The sequence below is a fragment of the Electrona antarctica genome (genome assembly GCF_951216825.1).
Source record: "Electrona antarctica genome assembly, chromosome: 21".
NCBI classification, from domain to species: Eukaryota; Metazoa; Chordata; class Actinopteri; order Myctophiformes; family Myctophidae; genus Electrona; species Electrona antarctica.
Window position 1 is genome coordinate 20,015,189 of NC_136802.1, and position 20,362 is coordinate 20,035,550.

General features: G+C 44.1%; 1 protein-coding gene across 1 annotated transcript in view; it reads right to left on the bottom strand.

Moving 5' to 3' along the window:
* htr2cl1 (5-hydroxytryptamine (serotonin) receptor 2C, G protein-coupled-like 1) overlaps positions 1–20,107 on the bottom strand; it is a gene marked incomplete at its 3' end in the record, with an annotated part of 198,203 nt that extends 178,096 nt beyond the window's left edge. Inside the window, exon 1 of the mRNA XM_079491254.1 lies at positions 19,259–20,107. The remainder of the gene's footprint in view (positions 1–19,258) is intronic.
* Positions 20,108–20,362: the final 255 nt, after the last annotated feature.

Consider the following 20,362-nt stretch of genomic DNA (forward strand, 5'->3'; position numbering starts at 1 on the left):
CCTGTGCTACACAAGAGAATAGGAGTCTGTCAGATTGATGTTTTCCTCTTTCACTGTGCCATGCACATGCACAGTGTCAAGGTGTCAAGCTGTGCAGGTGTCAAGCTGGGAACCTCCACCATAATATCTCTGTCCATGTCGCAGGCCCCTCTCGCTTTTAAGTTACCCGTTTATAATTTAGTTAGGCTATATAGCAACATGTTTTTTAAAAAACCTCTTAGCATTTAGAACAGGGGTTTAGAACAGAAGTTCTCAAAAATAGCATATCTACAAGCTCAGAGCCAGTCACTTCAGGTGTATGTGTGTGTGTGTGTGTGTGTGTGTGTGTGTGTGTGTGTGTGTGTGTGTGTGTGTGCTTTTTTTAATACATAAATCTCTTCTCGTCCCCTGGCAGAAAGGCCAAATACATATCATGGTCCTTTGCACAAAAGACGTTTGAGAACTATTTGGGGTTATACTAGGACTGAGGAAGAGTTCTGAGGCCCAAGACATTACCAAATGAATTTTGCAAACGGGAGCACTTTATTGGTGTGCAGATTTTTTTTCCCATTGCACGTTGAGCTTTTGATCCAGCAGCACCCGGCCTAGTAGGTCCGGGATGTGCTTGTCATTGCTCATCTTGGGGTATACGGTGTACAGACACAGTACATTCTGTCAAAAGAGAGACAGAGTCACAATGATGACCAGATGCATCACGACCATAGAGTACTGTATATATAAGCTAGAGAGCTGACAGCCCCGCCCCCACAATTCATTTCAGTGGAAGTTGACCACCACATTTGCTTTTGACCACCAACATTTGGTGCAATGTATTTGTTGTGGAGTGTTTCCAGTCTTTGTACCAAGCAGCCCACACAATAGAATAACTGTGTGTGTGTGTGTGTGTGTGTGTGTGTGTGTGTGTGTGTGTGTGTGTGTGTGTGTGTGTGTGTGTGTGTGTGTGTGTGTGTGTGTGTGTGTGTGTGTGTGTGTGTGTGTGTGGCCATGACAAACAGCCATACTTGAGACTTGATGGACAAGTCAATACAGAACAGGACCCTGTGGAAAGACACTCATCACTCAATAAAAGCATTTCTGTGTGACTTTACGGTATTGTATGCTGTATTTCTAGAGGAGAGTGTAGAGAATAGATCATGGGAACCAAGGGCAGAAAGATAGGAGAGGAATACGAGACAAGACGGGAGATGGATTAGAATAAGGCTGCAACTATCGTTTATTCTATCGATAACTTTGTCGATTAATCGAATAATCAGTTGACAAAAAATGACAATGACAAAAAAATTAATGTAAATCGATTCATCTGATTAACCACTTAAGCCATATTTTATGCTTCATCGTACAATGGCGTCGTGCAAACGTAGCTGATCGATTATAATGAAAAACAAAACAAAGTGTATAACCTGTTAAAATTAGATTAGACCGGGTCCCTGCGCTCACGTGTGCTCGTGCTCACAACAGGGTGCTCACACTCAGAACAGAGTGCTCGCACTCACAAGGACTATCAGGCACCCGAAAGAGTGAAATTCTACTGCGGAGTGGACAGAGTGGGCACTGAGCAGAAAATGGTACAGTATGTGGGTGGGGTGGCTGCGTGCGTGCATGTATAGCTGTGCCTGTGTGCATGTTTGCATGTTTGTGTGTAAATGGTAAATGGTGCATTTATATAGCGCCTTTATCCAAGGCGCTTTACATAGATTGTGCATTACATTCTCCCATTCACACACACATTCATACACCGATTGCAGCGGAAGCCATGCAAGGTTGGGGTTCAGTGTCTTGCCCAAGGACACTTCGACATGTAGACAGGAGGAGCCGGGATTCGAACCGCCGACCCATGGATCATTGGACGACCTGCTCTACCTCTTGAGCCACAGTCGCCCCCCACGTGTGTGTGTATAGTGCATGCATGTACAGTACTGTAGCGTACATTGGTAAGAAAAAAGGAGAGAGACAGAGAGAAGAGATAGAAAATGAAAAGGTGCTGTACTGTATATTAAACGTGTACTATATCAGCCACCCACTCCATGCACTGTTGGCTGGTGTGACTGGAGGGCAGGTTAAAAAATAATGAATGAAACAAGTGATGAGTCATGGGTAGAGGGGAGAGTCACGCGCATACACTCTATAGTGGACGTTGAGAAATAGACATGAGTAGACATGGACATTGTGAGGGGAGGCATACTATGGTCCGACGGAGCATTGGATCGACATGCGTCCGCACCTCGGACTAGCGCCTGCTCCCGTGCCTGCGGTTATGGTTAGGTTAGGGATTGATGCGGGTTGTCGTTTTTCGGACCAAACACATGCACCCCATTGTGAGGACCATAGCAACTCTTAGGATTTAGAACAGTGGTTTAGGACAGTGGTACACGAAAAAACACTGGCGAAAAACCTTTTCATAATGGGGGTCCGCGGCCAAATGCACATCATTTTAGGGTCCCCTTTGGGAGGAAAAAGTTTGAGAAGTACTGGGAATTTGTAGAATAGGCCTCAGGTCTTAAAGGAATAAAGTCAGAAAAGGCTCACACAGCGACAGAAAAAGAAACAAAGGTCGAGTCTCTCTTGGGAGTACTGGTGAGAGCACTGTGAGTGCTGAGGATGGTCTGAGGACCCAAGAATCCACTCCTTTTTCACCTTTTCAATATGTCACTTTTTGCACCTTGTAAAAAATGTATGTCTTTTCTTTCATGCCAAGAGCCTCAACTTGTTCTGTCACATATGCAAGACCTTTCTAGTTTCTGTGTTGGTTGGTAAAAAAACCACACACACACACACACACACACACACAACCCCCCCCCCCCCCCCCCCCCCCCCCCCGAGGGCGAGAAGCGACCTCGCATGCACTGGCCATATATGGAGCGTGTCTTGAGTGTACAGGGTGTGATGAGTGAATATGGAGTCTATGCAGAAGTCAGAAGTCAGTGGGACTAACCCGTATTTAGGCATGCCCAAATATGGAGTCTGGCCCGGGCAGATGCCTTGTGATGTCAGCTGTGTCCCCTTGTATACCCATATATGGAGTTATTCGTTAGGCATGCCCAAATATGAAGTCTGACAGAGGCCTTTTGTGGCGATATGGAGTCTGGGACGAATCCGTATTTAGGCATGCCCAAATATGGAGTCTGGCCCGGCCAGAGGCCTGTGGCGGTTCTGGAGAACCGTGGGTCCGACCGACTCGACATGGGCTTAACTGCGGCAGCATGTCGCATTGGGATATGATATCCATCCCTGATGTCACGATGACCTGGGCACCATATATGGGGGCTGATGTCATGATGACCTGGGGGGGCTTGCCTGGACACACACACACACACACACACACACACACACACACACACACACACACACACACACACACACACACACACACACACACACACACACACACACACACACACACACACACACACACACACACACACACACACACACACACACACACACACACACACACACACACACACACACACACACACACACACACACACACACACACCATACAAATCAGGTTGGGATTACCGGATTAGGATCGGGCATTTAATCGTTAGGTTTAGTTTAGTGGCTATGCCCGATTCATGCTTTGTTGCGTTGCCGGTGTCACAATTACATCACCTACCTCTCGATCATCCATCCACCATGTACCACTCAGTGACACAAACATGCATGGCCACAGCCTATCTGTGCACGAAGGCACACATTTGCTTAGCTGCATGCGCCTTGGGAGCCACTAGTGAATAATGGTGTGTGTGAGATATGAAATAAAATGTGAGTTTACCATAATCACAGTAATCCCTAATCACATGCCATTATATTCAAGCAGTGGAGAGGTGTGTGTGTGTGTGTGTGTGTGTGTGTGTGTGTGTGTGTGTGTGTGTGTGTGTGTGTGTGTGTGTGTGTGTGCGTGTATCGTTATTAATGCATCAACGAAGGCATTCTTTAAATCCTTTTAGGATGACTTGTTTGGACAGCTAATACAAAAAGATCACTGAACCACGTTATTTTACAGGCACCGGCCACCTGTTGATGGCAGACAGATGTGCCTTATAGCGTGAGTGAATGTATTAGCCAGTGGTGTAACGTAACCAAGTACATTCACTCACTCTCACCCGCTCTGCTCATTTCCAATACTTCTACTCCACTACATCTCGGATCCAAATATTGTACTTTTACTAATTATTTGAGAGTTACTAGTTACTTTTTTGATTATCATTACAAAACATACATTAACCACTTCGGTCCTATATGCATTTCGGCAATTTGAAAATAGACATACAAGCTCACAATGTGTCACGATGTGACATATTGTTAGCTTGTAGATCTGCTATTTTCAGTTTGTTTATATTTGAAAACTGAAAATTCTGTAGCCTACTTTTGGTACTTTAAGTACATTTTGAAGCCAATTTCTGCATTGCAGTATTGATACTTTTACTTAAGAAAAACATGCAAGTACTTTTCCCACCACTGCTTATGGCCATCGGCAACGACTGGCAAAAAATAGACGTTTCCTTTCGGGTCACTGAGGATACAAGAATAAACGGTCTGGAAGGAACTGGAAAATGTACTTCATGAATGAGAACACTATTGAGGCATGTCTTTTTGTCTATCCAACACGGGCCCATGTTTTGAGACGCATCACATCAGTTCTCGTGTCATTTCATTTTACGACTTTGGACTGAAATGATCCTTGTCGTTTCATAGTCTATTGACAGCAAGACAGTCTTAATGTGTAGGCGTTGATGTGGTCCTCATTGCAACCAGATGACAAAAATACAGAATAAAGAACATTTGTTTTGAACTAGTTCATTGACAGACCTACACAGTTCAAAGCTTAGTACATGGCAGGGCTGGTTCTAGCCCACTGTATTTAGGTGGACAGGTAGAATTAAAAGGTGGGGCATCTTGGGCATCTTGCCAGTCCGAGTGCTTGGCCAGATGGCACAAAATGACAGCTGGCAAACAGATTCTATAGGGAAAGAGGTGACGAGATGGTTGACATTCGGGCCGACGGCGGCATAACTCGGCCGCCATGTTGTTTGTTACGTCACTCTGTAGTCAGAGCAAGCACTGAATGCACTGAACTCGGGCAGTGTACACAATCTTCCATCAATCCACTATCTATGTTTAGCAAAAAACTACAACTTGGATTGTGTATAGGCCTACCATCTTCCATCTCTCTACTATCTTTGATGTCTCTGTTTAGCGCGACCGCATACGCCAGTCCAGCGTTGTGTTACTTGTGTCGGATGCAATGCAAAACCAAGGACATGAGATGTCGGAGTTATCAAAGAAACGTCGTATCGTATGGCTTGGAACATAACTTTCAACAACATTTTTGTGTGTTTATGGCATTTTCAGACAGGTAAGTTAGAATCTAAGGCAACATAAACCCATAATAAGTGAATAAGTGTGGAAAACATTGTTGTTTTGTGATCAGATTGACTGCTTAATGAACATAAAGACATCAAGATTAGGTTAAACATGGCTGTAAACCTGGTCTGGAGCAGGCTAAATCCACAGCATATAGTTTCCATGGTAACTAGTGTGGCATTGCTTTCATGAAACCAAATCAAGCCTCAACATATCCAGGTTAACTGGCTAAATTAATCTGGCAAGATAAACCGGTTTTCATGAAACCAGTTATCGCTGATCCAGGATATATTAAGCCAGGATATCTGTTAAATCTCGGTTTAATCCCTAATCCAAATTTCATGAAACAGACCCCAGCTGGACGAGAGGACTAGCTTGCACATCGATGATAGACTCAGCTTGCTATTGCATAGCAGCTGGTAAAAATCACACCTGTGTGAAGTGAGCTCTTATCATCTCATTCTGGCCAATCACAATTTGAGTACTCACTTTTGTCGTCAATGTTTGTGTTTACACACACCCTCAAAGCTGGACATAGGAGGGGCTATGGTTGATTGATTGAAAATGACAGTATGTAGAACGAAAGCACAAGTCAATACAAAAACTGCTACGTGGACGAAACCATGATAAAGCACTAAGAATTCCAACTTACAACGTACATTGAAACTATAAAAAACTAGGATGCCATGTCAACAACTTAACCTGGCATCTGTCTAAATAACTTGACCTAAATTAAAAATCACACCCGTGTGAACTGAGTGGTGTAAGGTCTTATAGAATGATCAGCTGTGGTCTGACGTAATGTCTGACGTAATGAAATCACACCCGTGTGAACTGGGTGACCAAGCAACCATGCTCATTTTTTGGTACGAACAGACAGACAGACAGACAGACACGTAAACTAACAAAGCCAGTTGTAGGAGTGGTTTACACCAGGGGTTCTCAACGTTTTTGGCCGGGGACCCCCGGAAATGCTTTGGCAATGTCTCGGGACCCCCGCCCCGCCCCCCAATATAAATTGACTGCTACAATAACCTTAAACCATTTTGGGCGGGAACCCCTTTTGGTGTTTTAAGCATTGTTATAATTTAGCTATTGAAAAATAGCAGATCTACAAGCTCATAGCGCGCCACAGAGTGGCGCGCTACGAGCTTGTAGGTCTGCTATTTTTTAAAAATCGTGAAAATATATATATATATATTTTTTTGAAAATAATTTGGGGACCCCCTAAAATAATTTGGCGACCCCCCCGAGGGGTCGCGACCCACGGGCTGAGAACCCCTGGTTTACACCACTCAAAAATGTTAGCCGTTGCATAATAACACTGCATGGTCGTCAAGGCTAGGGCCTAGACAACGTGTTCGGACTGTTGGTGCAGCACAAACCCTGCACTTAATTTAACATCCCAACTTCAGATTGACTGGTAAATGGCAATACAACTGACAATCACACAGACACATTACAGAAATCTGTTGAGAATGACGTGCAGGATGACAATATGCCTCATTACCTTTTCATTGTTCAGCCTCCATAATAGCCTGTCTGCTTTTGATTGATTATATTGTCACTGCCAGGCAGAAACCCATCTCCATAATCTGATCTGATCTGCAAGCTCGAAACATGGCGCGAAGAAGACACATTTTGAGCTTGCTACTTTTGAGGGCCCTCCTAAATACAGCTTTTTGTCTTAACTTGTCACATTTGCCATTGACAATGAAAAGAGAATTCACGTCATGTGTCTGAGCAAATTGGCATTTTGTGCTATCACAAACATGAAATGGCATTGACAATGAAAGGAGAATTTACGTCATATGTATCTGAGCAAATCGACATGTTACGATGATGTACGATGATAAGAGCGCCCCTCACTTCACACGGGTGTGATTTTTTATTTGAATGAATTAGAATTCTGGACATCCCTTCCCTTGGTTGACTTTTTTGATTACGTTGGTGGCCATTTTATTACCGGAAAGATAAGCCTCCAGGATGGAACCTAGGTAGGTAATTTCATCTTTTCGTGTGATAATATTGTCACCCACTCTAACCAAGAAGCCATCTGCCTTGCTGAGATTACAATTTGATCCAAAGAGAATGGATTAAGTTTTCCCAGGTGTAAAGATAGTTTGTTATCAGCGAGCCAGGTGCAGATTCTACCAAGTTCAGAGCTGAGGGCCTTTTCAACCTGCAGTTTGTTCCTGTCTGAGACCAGCAGTACTGTGTCACCTGCGAACAGGAACCCTATTATGCATCATACTAGGGCCCTAGTATGCTTGTGGAACGCCACAGCTCACTGGACGCACACATGCTCAGAACATGTTACCATATTTGATTCACTGGATCAACGGTAGACTACAGAGAAGAGAAGAGAAGAGAAGAGAAACATGCACCACGTACTATGTACCATTGAGCCATTTTTATTTTATTTTATTTATTTATTTTGAAAATAATTTGGCCCCAGGTCTAATGGGTTAAAGTGCAGCAGAGAACTCACTAGTGATGGCCCCAGGTCTAATGGGTTAAAGTGCAGCAGAGAACTCACTAGTGATGGCCCCAGGTCTAATGGGTTAAAGTGCAGCAGATAACTCACTAGTGATGGCCCCAGAATACTAATACGTTACATTAGCATTATTTTGCACGTCGCCTACACACTAATGTCAGTGGCTAACAAGGAAAACTATAGTTCTTTGGGCTCGCTTCACTGAATGTAAAATGTCATAGGGATGGATCAGATTACACAACCGGCATGCTTCAGACCTGCGTGCACCCACGCACGCACGTACGCACACCCCCCTGAGTCGCCCCTCGGCTCACCAAGTCTAAATGCTGAAGTGTCCCTGAGCAACCTCCAGTAGCCTGTGTGCTCATCAAAGCCATCTGGGCCAAGCCAATGTTTTGCCCATTTCAAAGGACCATTTGCTGAGCTACAGTATGCCCAGTATACCCAAAGAATAAGGTTGCGGGGGATCAATTGTACTGGAGATAAATATTCTGTGACTACTTGAAAGGTATGGAAAAACAAGAAATTGCTGGCAGGGGCTGATTTATTTATTTATTTACTCTGCCAGTAAATTAGTTAACGAGTTAAATATAGCTCATCAAACGGGCATAGAGATAGGGTGAGAAGTTCAGTCACGCAAGAAAAACTCTTGAGTAGAACCGCTGCTTCTTCACTTGGAAAGGAGCCAGCTTCGGTGGTTTGGGCATCTGGTTAAGGATGCCTTTCGAGCGTCTCCCTATAGGGAGGTCCTCGATGCACGTCCCACTGGAAGGACACCCCCTGGCAGACCAAGGATGAGATGGAGGGATCTCCACAGTCTGCCAGGAATGCCTCGGGATCCCCCAGAATTAAGTTACTAATGTTGCTCTGGAGAGGGAAGTCTGGAGCTCTCTGGTGGAGCTGTTGCCCCCGCAACCCGACTACAGCTAAGCGTTTGAAGATGGATGGAGGGATATACCCCCCACCACTCCGCCCACCAGAATCAGACAACACAGACGGTTTGACATTGACAGCTAGCTCATTGATTTTAATTGTAATATCATCACTTTCGGGCAGAAAACTATTTGTGTTTTTGAGTGGTGCAACCATAGGGTGCAGCCACTCCAATGCCCATGTTTAGGGTACCAACAGGGGGGCACTGTTGCACCACTCACTTCAGACAGGTCTGATTATTTTGTAAATTAATGCACTTCATGATCATTACATCATAACACAAAAGTACCAAATTAGCAGATCGACAAGCTCTAGCTTGTTGTCTGCTATACTACAGGCAAAGGTCTATCATGACATGATGACATGAAAGAAAGATCTACCGGACATAATATCACAGGCAGCTGAGTGTTTGTGTACCACCGGGCAAGTAAGACTGCAAATAGTATTAGTTAAATAGCTAATGAACAAGCTCAAATGCATCAAATCAAGATCATGAGGAGTCAAATGCACACACCGCACCCACATGGATAGCTGACGTGAGCTGGAAACGCACCCAAAAAGCGATTGTCCAATGACAATCCAAATAGTTTAGCAACAGTTGCTATGCAGGTCAAGCTTTCTTCGCCGCTAACGTGCCTATTGGACAAGGATGGGTTGGGGAGGGACTTAGTGAAGGGCTAATTGCCATAGTGACTAGTCTGAAACAGCTCTTGACATGCCGCCCGCCCCTCTCCCCCAGTCCCCCCCTAAGAAAATAAAAAATAAACTTAAAGGGCCACTTCACCCCTTTCACATTTCCTGGTCTTATTTGAATGATGTTGAAAAATGTTATTTGCCTGGGTTTTGTTTGTGTATAATCTGTGTTTTTAGATATCTTGGTCAGGAATTAATGTCCTGTTTGTCGTGGTAATCAGTGTTACGTGCTTTCCGGACTACATGGTTGTCTCTTCAGACTGCAGTCAGACCAGCCCCAAAACACAGTCGTCACCTAGAACCTTCGTTGACCCCACCCCCACCGCTGCATTCATTTGTTTACTTGGCGTCTGGGCATCAGAGTGAAGATTTTGTTGAGTCCCAAGCACAGCATGGATATTTATTTGAAGCATATAAAACACAGAACAGCGAACAGCATATCTCCGGTGCAGATGAAACGAGCATGCTGTCATCATGCAGGGCAGCCTGGCCCTGGATATTTACTTTATAGAGTAAGTATTTCTGCAAAGTGTAAACATTATGCAAACTTGACATAATAATCTAGCAATTGATTACTTTGTGAGAGATTTATAAAATTAGGGCAGTAATGTTTAGTTCAGAGTGTCGTAGTAGGTAGTATAGTACTCATGGCAAGATAATTCCAGGTCATAGACACAGCAGATTGTTTTGTATTTTCGGTGCGCCACACGCCCACACTGTCATGCAACACAGTATAAACCAGGCTTCACATGTGGACTGGCTCACAAGAACATTCTTTTTTCCAAGCCTTCATGTCATCATTTATTTTAGAATTTAATTTGAAACCTCTGAAAACATCTAATAGAACAGCTACAACTTGCTTGCTAGTCATTGTCTGATCATGTATGACAAAATGTTGGACCCCACAAGCTATCTATACAGTAGGGTTAATTTTAACCTTTTCATTTCATTTAGGCAGAAATGGCATATTGCATAACTTGTACATTCTCTTTTACAGTACATGTAATCATTATTTTTGCTTGGGATTAACGTGTATACAGTCAAACCTAATGTTATCCACTAAATTAAAAGCATGATGAAACTGCATGGCACAAAAAAACATTACATTAGCATGTCATGTAAAGAATAATGCAGATCATAAGTTTACAGTGAATGTAAACTTAATTGGAGTTGCACACATGAATATCAAACGTTTTGTTTTATTATAAAATTGTGGATGATGTGTAAGTATGCACATCTCCAGACTCCCGTCGATGTCTGATTCATCATGCTTTCTTCTGATGGTGGTGGCAAAGACGGAACAAATCTGTGCGCACGCACGCACGCACACACGCACACACGCACACACACACACACACACACACACGTCGAAGTGTCCTTGGGCAAGACACTGAACCCCAAATTGCTCCCGATGTGCTGGTTGGTACCTTGCACGGCTTCCGCCGCAATGTGTGTGTGAATGTGTGTGTGAATGTAATGCACAATCTATGTAAAGCGCCTTGGATAAAGGCTCTATATAAATGCACCACTGTGTGTGTGTGTGTGTGTGTGTGTGTGTGTGTGGTGCAGTTTCTTCCAGCTGTGAAATGTCCCTTTAAGCCTCTGGGTGAAGCAGAGAAGAAAATGTCCCTCTGTTCCCACAGACCACTACCTTTCTATAGATGCAATATGTTCAGTAGAGCTTGCAGCAATACAATGCCTATAGTAGACACTGATATCTCTTTTCATCTCTCTCTCTCTCGCCATTCCTCCAGGTCTCCCTCTGTCTTTCATTTCAGTCCCCATCTCGGTGGAGTTGGAGAGACTGCAGAATAACCCCTGCATATGAATGAATGAAACCCCCCTACCATGCACTGTATGACACACACACACCATATGAATGAAACCCCCCTACCATGCACTGTATCTCACACACACACACACACACACACACACACACACACACACACACACACACACACACACACACACACACACACACACACACACACACACACACACACACACACACCACCCCCCCCCCCCCCCCCCAGTAATCTCTCTCTCTGTAGGGTTCCTGAGATCATATCGGAAATTCTCTCCCAACTCAGGTAACTGCCAGTGTTCCTGACTTGGTGGGGGGGGATTATTGCGAACGCAGTGATTGCGAACGCAGTGATTGCGAACGCAGTGAGCATTTACTATGAGACCCAGCAGATCATGTCTGTGTGTCTGTGTGTCTGTGTGTGTGTGTGTCACGCTGTAACACCACCCACCCACCACCAGAGGGCGCAACTGTATCACACACAAAAACACACACACACATGCACGCACACACACACACGCACGCACGCACGCACACACACACAAAACTTAACTTAAAAAAAAACTTAAACACAAAAAAAAGAGAAAATTACGTAATTTATTCTAATTGTTGTTTTTGCAATTTACGAGCTGCGTTCGCTTCCCGCGTTCGCGCGTCTTACTTGTTACTAGGGGTGTTGGAAAGAATTCATGTAAAGATTGCAGCTATTAAACATTTCAACATGATTTTTTGTTTTAGCTGTTGGGAAATAACTAGGCTACATTTGGTTGTTAAAGTCAAGATGACAAATAAATAAAACTGATTGGGAATCATCTTTAAATTTGAATTGAGAATAAAACATTTTCACTTAACTTAACTGACTGCCACCATTTAACTCCCAACTGCCAACAGGATGCACGGGGACTTTTATTTAGAAAACCCTGAAATTCACCCCAATGAACCAGAAGTAAAGATTGAAGATATTGTAACGGCAACATAGCGCCAATTTTTAAATGAGCTCCTTAGTCCTAACATTGACGTTCTTTCCAATCACTTCAATCTGAGCCTCAATTCTGAAGAAAAATGCTGCTAAAGATTACAGCAGTCTATGCAGCAGCCACCTTACTATACAGTAAATATAAAAAGACTCAAGAGCCTCCATTCTGGATTAATAACCTAATAACTCGTCCAAAATCGTCCTAGTCAGTCAATGAGTAAATCGACACATCAAATTATCAGTCATCGTCATAATATTGCGTTTAAAACGATTCAGTGCGTGCTCTCAGGTCAGGTCACTGACCGCTTGATTCTCCGGGTCAGGAATCAGTCAATAATCAGAGACAACAGCAGGGAGGTTTACAGTTCCATGTTTGACTAGAGCGCTGGGATTATGCAGGATTATATCTGCCCTGGAAGACCTTTTGACATTAATTGACAAATTGAGGGACTACATAGTTTGATTAACAATCTCGCTGTTGTGTGGGAACCATCAGTGGTGGAAAGGTACTTAAGTGAAAGTATCAATACTGCAATGTAGAAGTACTCCGTTACAAGTTAAATTCCGGAATTTAAAATGTACTTGAGTAAAAGTACAAAAGTAATAAAGTATTGGCATCAAAATGTACTTAAAGTACTATGCAGAATGTCTCATTTCATGTTCAAATGTACAAAAATATTTTTAAAATAGCCCATCTACAAGCGATGCGACACATTGTTCAAAACGGGCCAATCCTGCAAACCTTGAAAGCCAATGTTAGCCAATCAGGGTGGAATATGAAATATCTGACAGATCTGTCTTGAGCACATGACTATAGAGATACTGTGTAACGATTTGCAGGATTTTTGGACAAAATATGGAGTAGTAATATAAAAAAATGTGTTTTACAAAAGTCGGCCTCCTGGTGGCGCTATAACAGGCCGTTCTGGAAATCATTGGCATCTAGGGAGTGTGTGTGCAAAGTTTGGCATCGACCGGGTTAACGGTGCCGGAGATTAGCTGTACCCAGACGGACGGACGGACGGACGGACACACACGGACGGACGGAGTGCAAAACATACTCTCTCCCCATGCCTTTGGCCTGGTGGAGACAATTATCTGGTTTCACGTTGTCACCTGCATTCATTTTGCCTGGATAGATCTTCAGGAAATGAATGCTTCACACTTTTCCATCAGAGCATCTGTTATCCTTTCTTTCTTTATTTTTAATAACTGCAGTAACCGTGCATGAACAATGAATTGGCAGCACACGCTAGCACAATGCCTCTCCACTGAATGACTAGAATAAATCACATTCCGTCCTGCCAGGAGACGGAGAGGCTCAAAGTAAATTGAGAGGCGAACTAACCTTTCCATCTCAACATGGAAATATGCAAACATATGCACGGAGCGGGAAAATGATAATTCACATCCTTATCTTCCCCTTTGGTAAGAACTGCATCATCTTCCAACTTGACTCCGTTCTAGTGGACAGTATTGTGGCTTTGAGTAATTAAGGCAGGCTACAGTATAGTATCTGACTGATATAATGGCCTAATTTCACTTTTCACTTGATGTTGGATCCATGCCCGGAGTGAAAACAGACACCGTGTACTCAACTCTCATGGTCACTTAGTGACAATGTTCCCGCCAAGAAAAGCAGGTTATCTTTATTGATTTTGTGTCACTCTGCAGGAGTCTAGCCAACTATAAAAGGATCCGTCTATCTGTGTTTCCGGACATAATCTTGCAAACCGCTTAACTAATCAGTGCTACATTCCTTGTGGACAATACCAGTAGGCCACAAGAGGTAGCCTTTTCATACTTTTTTTTATAATACCGTATTTCCAAATAGTAGCCAGGGCGTTTAACAGTTTAAGGGCCCCAGACGGAGATCACCGTCAAGTTCACGGTCAAGTTGCCCGAGACGGAGATTGATAAATAGGACGGAGATTAATGATATCAAAACCGGTCGCATCGCGCCACAGCCTAGGAGCGCTTGTTGCCCAATCCTCGGTGTTGCACAACAGTGACACGTCATCGAAATTGTTCCCTGCCTGTTTAGCGGACGAAAACGAAAATCTTAAAACGTTCATAACTCGCGATCTAAATCATCCCGTCTAATTATGAAAAAACGCTTACAATCAATCACCCAAATGCCGCCTACATTACGACAAAACAGCCGATTACAACGGCCAAAAAGTGGACGCCCGTGTTTCCTTCTTCCAAATGCCTACGTTGTCCTCTCTGTTGCACCACTGTTCAGTTCACCACCTGCACCTTCTCACTTCTTTTATGTTTGTTTGTTTGGGTGGGTGGTTGTGTGTTTGCGTGCACGCGTGCCCAATTGCAATTTTGTCCTTTGGTGGTTTGTGTGCGTGAGCATACAACGGATCATCATAGATTTAATATTAATCAGTGCGTGTGTGACAGACTGAGTGAGAGCGTGTGGGCGTGCGTGCGAGGCTGCGAGCACCCATTTACTTTCTACTTGCGCTGATTTAGAAAGTCGGCTGCTTCAGAATGTACCGACACCACTGGGAGGACGCTATTGCGATAGTCAGTTAAAGTGTGGGCCGTAATCGAAGTGGACATCTACACCAACAATGTGTCATGCAGGCAAGCTGTTTGTGTTCTCTCTCGCCCTCTCAAAATGACCAGTGAGCACACTGTTTTATGTCATGAGGTTTTCAATAAATGAGCCCAAGTACATTTCACTGGGTTCAAACTGACACAAAGTGTGGTTTTATTCATTATAAATTCAATCACACATTGCACTCACACAATGATATGTGTGCATACAAAATTCAAACTCAAGGGTGTGCAGTGTGCTACCCCTCCAACCCCCCCCCCCCCCTCATCCTCACTTCAGTTGTGCATCACATCTTAAGAGAAAAGCCTACAGCTCAAACGGGCAGATTGACACGAGATTAATACACGATAAAGCTCCGACAACAATGAGCATACAGTATACTGTGTGGAACCAACGGCACTGATCCTTGATGAACCACCCAATCCTCCTCCCCGCTTCTCTCCCCTTCAGTCATCTCAGGTCTAGAGGGAATGGGGAGGTTATAGGAAGACAGGGCAGCTGTTGTGTCTTTAGATTACCAATCTCCCGTCTTTAATTTCGTCGCCGAGAGCCCCAGAGAGCATGGTGGACGGGGAGGCTGAAGTAATTCGCTCAAATGAAATCCACTTCTGCTGCCTGACAAATGTGTCGAGTGCTGGAATCACAGCTGGAACACGGAAGCATACACACACATAATATTATGTGCCTGAATCACACATAAATATGTACTTTGCATTGATTCAGAAATGTGCGCACACACACACAGATGCCTGCAAGCCCCCATGTGCGCCCACTCTGGCGCAAGCACAGCCTTGTGTGCGCACACATATCCATGAATAATGTCCTACACCACACAAATAGAAAATATGCACTTTGCGTAATTTGATTCAACACACACACACCCTTTACTTTGATAAATGAGTCGAGTGCTGTAATCACAGCTTGACACACACAGATATGTCTGCATCACACACACTGCATTGATTCAGAAATGTGCACACAACACACAGATGCTTGCAAGCCCTCTCTTGCGCACATAGGTGCGTGTACACATATGAATGTGTCTGACACACACACACACACACACACACACACACACCACACCCCCCCCCCCCCCCCCCCCCCCCCCCCCCCCCCCCCCCCCCACACCCTTATGGGTCCATTTGGTTTCATTGTACGCTCTAAATAGTTAAATTATTGTTACACATCTGCATTGCTTAATTTACAAGAAGTTTACACAATTCAACGTTTGCCTGTTATCTCTCCTAATAGGTACCAACATCAATACAGCATGGAATTGTGGACAAAATATTATCCAACGACAACAAAATATTCATTCGTTTTGGATCTGAGGGGTTAAATGTCATCAAATGGTGGTCCGTGGCTCAAATACCCAATAAATAATGGGCCTTGATATGAAAAGGGTTGAAAACCACTGACATAGATGGACAGGATAGCATGGAAACAAAAGCTATTGCCAAACATAGGTCAACTTATTTAATGCTAGTTCATTCAGGAGCACTCGCAAATTGCGTCACAAGCAGATTACATTTATTGCAACAAATTGAATACAGTTAAACTTGGCATCAATGGCTCTGCTCTTTAAGATGTTCACTAAATATAGAAGCAGCATGCTACGCAAAATAAGGGATATGCCACTCAAAATCCCCAGAGGTATACATCAAGAGCAGGCCCATAGCAAGACATATAATCAGATTAAAATGAGTCATGCAAACTTGAATGGAGTTGAACATTAAAGCCATAGAACACTGAATCCGTTTAGAGCCATGCAAACATGAATTTCTGTTTAATTTAGAGCCACACACATGCATTTCAGTTTAACCTTCAGTTTAAACATTAACGTAATGCAAGACTCAAGGTGGAGACTGGGGTGGTGAAGGCAAGCTTTGCCTGCAGCAGCAGTGTGTGGAAAGAATTGACAATTGCCGTATTTAAACGGACCACCTTCTTGAGGGAATGAGGTGTGATTGATGTATAGAAGCGTGGCTGATCGAAAGCAATCAGCAGACTGACATACAGGTTGATTACACTTACTGTACAGGTGGGGCATATACAGTATGAGTCATGTGCCCTGTGTGATGCTTCTTCATAAAGACAGGCAATAACGAAGTGTGAATGAAGAGAGAGAAATAGAGAGAGACAGAGAGAATTAATGTAGTCCATGGGTGTGGGTGTTGGAGATGGACAGAGATTGAGGGGAAGAGTAAACTAGAGAGAAAGAGAGAATTAAGAGGAGAAAATAAATCAGAATAATAAAGAGAACCATAGTGACACTAGTATAATGAGATGCCAAGTGAGAGAGTGGAAGAGAAAATAATGGAAGACAGAGCACTTGACCAGATGAGATAAAAGACAAAGTGAGGAGCGAGGCGAAAGAGAGAGAGATGGAGAGAGGAAAAGACACACGTGTATAAATCTCAGTCGCTGCAGGAGACATGACTAAAGGATGACCCACTGTTTCATCTCGTAGCTTCTCTTTACCATATGGCTGAGGAGGACCCAGCTTCGTCTGCCCATGCGCTGCGCCTGACTAGAGGCCACCTCGAAGCGAACAGCTCATCCCTTACAATCTCAAACGATACTTCACATGCCATTAAAATGTCACTACAGCAGTACTCCCCACTGGTGCCAGCTTGGAATGGAGATGGCTTGGATGAAATGGCTTCTTGCCTTTAGTAGCAATCATTAGGAGTTCATTTCCAGTTCACCATAATCATAATAATAATAAAAGGAACAGAGGAACCTTTAATGGAATTAGGGGCACCATAGGGGGATCCCAAAATGATTCAGGCTGTACATGGCAGGCTACAGAATTGATTAGGGTTAGGTACCGAAATTCGGTTCTAAGTAGTTACCGAATCCAAAATGTCAGGTTCCCATACTACAAGTAGCCTATAGGCTAATTACTTCACAATTCACATGCCATTAAAATGTGGAGTAATTCACATCTTGACGTTATTCATTATTAATTTATTATTATTCATTTCTTATTCATTTCTAGAAGCATAAACCTTGCAATTAACAAAGGAACACCTGCACACACACAATGGCCTGGAGTCGACCACAGAGGCCATCTCTTGCCAAAATATGTAAAATAAATGGATTTATAAAAGGGTGTGACCAACATGAAACAGGGAGCAATAAAAGATCAGCCAACGATCAGAGTTGAATACAAAGGATAAAGCCAAGATGTCATTAGCGTCATATTCATATAGTAATATCGCAGATAAAAGTTGTACAACATGTCACGTGCTACAGTTATGAGGTGTAGCGATCGGTTTGGTGGTGCACACTAGCCCCTTTCGGGACCCTCGGCTAAGCATTGGCAGGGACACTTGGTTCAAGAGCTAAATCCATAACCACCCCCCCCCCCCCCCATCAAAGGTCCACAATGGAAATAAAGACCTTTGGTTTTAACAAAAGCTATGTGTTTAATTACTTTGCTTGTGTACTAATTATTAATGGCAACATTGTTCTGTTCTTGATCAGACTTGCATGCCTCATTTGCTTGACAGCACAGATTATGAAGCCAATGGGGCATCCACCCACTCCTGGCCATGCGTCATTGTGCAGCTAAAAGTCAATGATTAGGTGGCCCATATGTGTCAGAGCATGAATGCTTTAGGCTACATAACGTCATGCCCTTGGTTCCATGAAAACAACGGGAGCTGGACAAATGACTACAGATTACACAGTTGGAGTAGATCCAAAACATGCCCCCAGTGCATGTAATCCGCCCTATGGTCAGGTGGACCCGCCTGGACGTAGGTAGACCTACCATGAACGAAACACACCGCGCGCGCACAGACAGACGTCACGCCGCCATATGATTCATCTCTCCTCCCAGTTTGTCGCAGACAGGTGTTATTAGTTTACGCACAACTGAAAGCTTCCCCGGGGATGCTCAAACAGCTGTGGAAAGACATTACCACACTGCAGAAGAGATGATAACCACACCCCCCCCCCCCCCCCCCCTCTGCCCGAGGACGCACGACAGCATTCCGATGCGTAAAACATGCAGTTACGCACGGGCGGGTACAGCAGACAGAAACACCTGCTGCGTCGTGTGTGTCCCTGCAGTTGTGTCCCGACATTTGGTCGAAAAATCAGATAACTTAATTCACCCTTTTTGCACCGATTACTTTTTTTTCCTTCCCATATTAAAACGATCTTATGCAGTCAGTCAGTCAGTCAGTCAGAAGAACTAACCCAACACACGTCCGAGCTACAAGTATACACACTATAAAGATTAAGCCAAACAATACCTTGATTTGGGATGACATCCCCCCCCCTCCCAAAAAAAGAAAAAGGGTATCCAGGGTTTCGAAAGGGGCCAAATAATGAACAAAAGATCAGCTTTCCAAAAAGAAAAGAAACGTGCGTTTCTCAATCCCCAGAATAATGCAATTTACTTACCCGTGAAGATAGTCGTCCACACGCAGTTTCCTTTCCTTCCGTTTGAGAAGTCCATTGGCAGAAGGTTCTTCGCTTTCTTCTACATTCTTCTGGTTTAGCCAGAGCGTCCACTATGTCTGCTCTCTGCCATCGTTGAGCCTCACACGCAGCGGCGTTCTTCTAGTTACAGTAGGTCTGGTCCAGTGGTCCACGTAGCGCAGTAGCCTACAGTAGTAGGCCTACAGTCAGTTCCTCCCTTTCTCTTAATCCAACACAAAAAATACGGTTTCACCGACGAGGGCAAGTGGATAAAGTCCATGCAGAGACGCGGATTTGACTCGGCCGTGCGTGGTGTCCAGCTGTCCACGTGCAGTTTGTTTGTCCACTCAAACACGCGCTCTTCCATTCATGTTTGGGGCGGAAAATCCAACCCGAGACGAATTCACTCGGCGGTAAATCTCCAGGGCAATAAATATATGTAAGAAGAAATGTGCGGAGAAAGGTGATAAAGGTGCTCTCCTCTCAGCGTGGCGACGATCTGTGCTCTGCTCCGCGGAGTGAACCAGAGCAGAGTGATGACTGACTGACCACACTACAGGCTCCTGACTGAGGCTATCGCCCTGCCCAAGTTCAACACCAGTTAGAACTGCGCCGCATATAAACTGCCAGTGCCAGACATGAACATATTAGAGCAGTGTTCTGAACGAATACCGACATGACATTATATGTCTAAGAAGCTGCCGCAACATTTTCAACAATATCCTCGCCTACTTTGGCCGTTTGTTGCTTTTGGAGACTCCTCGGACTCAGTAACCTCGCCTCACCAGGCTTTCCTGCGCTATGGGACAGCTACCAATTGGCTTGACTACACACAGGTGTCTGAACACTGTGATTAACGGTATGCTGTTGTTTGCATTGTACACGTACAGCGATACTGTATCATCAACCGTCAGCTGCCTTCTATAACTTGACAGCTGCCACCGCGCGTTCCCTTTTACGCAGGGGTGGGCGGTGGCAGTAAAACGCAATATAATTAATACAGTCAGTGCCCACACACAATAGGCTATTATACACATTGTTGCCTGCCATGCATGCTCAGCTCATGTGCAGTCATTCTCTTTCTCG